Here is a 299-nt window from a genome sequence, read left to right on the forward strand (position 1 = left end):
CCAAACAACTATGTTGTATTGTTCTGAAACCATTTTTATTCACTTACATCAGTTAAAGTGTTGTAAACATTTTCATTTTACTTATAATTTATAACTTTTAAATTAATATTAATTCAGAAAATGCTTTGTAATCTTTGAAAAGTTTAAATTTGTATTAATAATAAAATGTTTTCAATACAGTTTTACTTCACTCATTTTATTCTTAAACTTGGTAAGAAATTAAAGAGAACAATCAAAGGAAAATTAAAGAAGTGAAATAATTAAGAAAGAAATGATAAAATCTGTTTAAGAGGTAGAGT

The sequence above is a fragment of the Python bivittatus genome, unplaced genomic scaffold (genome assembly GCF_059951505.1).
Source record: "Python bivittatus isolate LINGU-HERP-01145 unplaced genomic scaffold, Pbiv_v1 ctg000200_np1212, whole genome shotgun sequence".
Classification (NCBI taxonomy): domain Eukaryota; kingdom Metazoa; phylum Chordata; class Lepidosauria; order Squamata; family Pythonidae; genus Python; species Python bivittatus.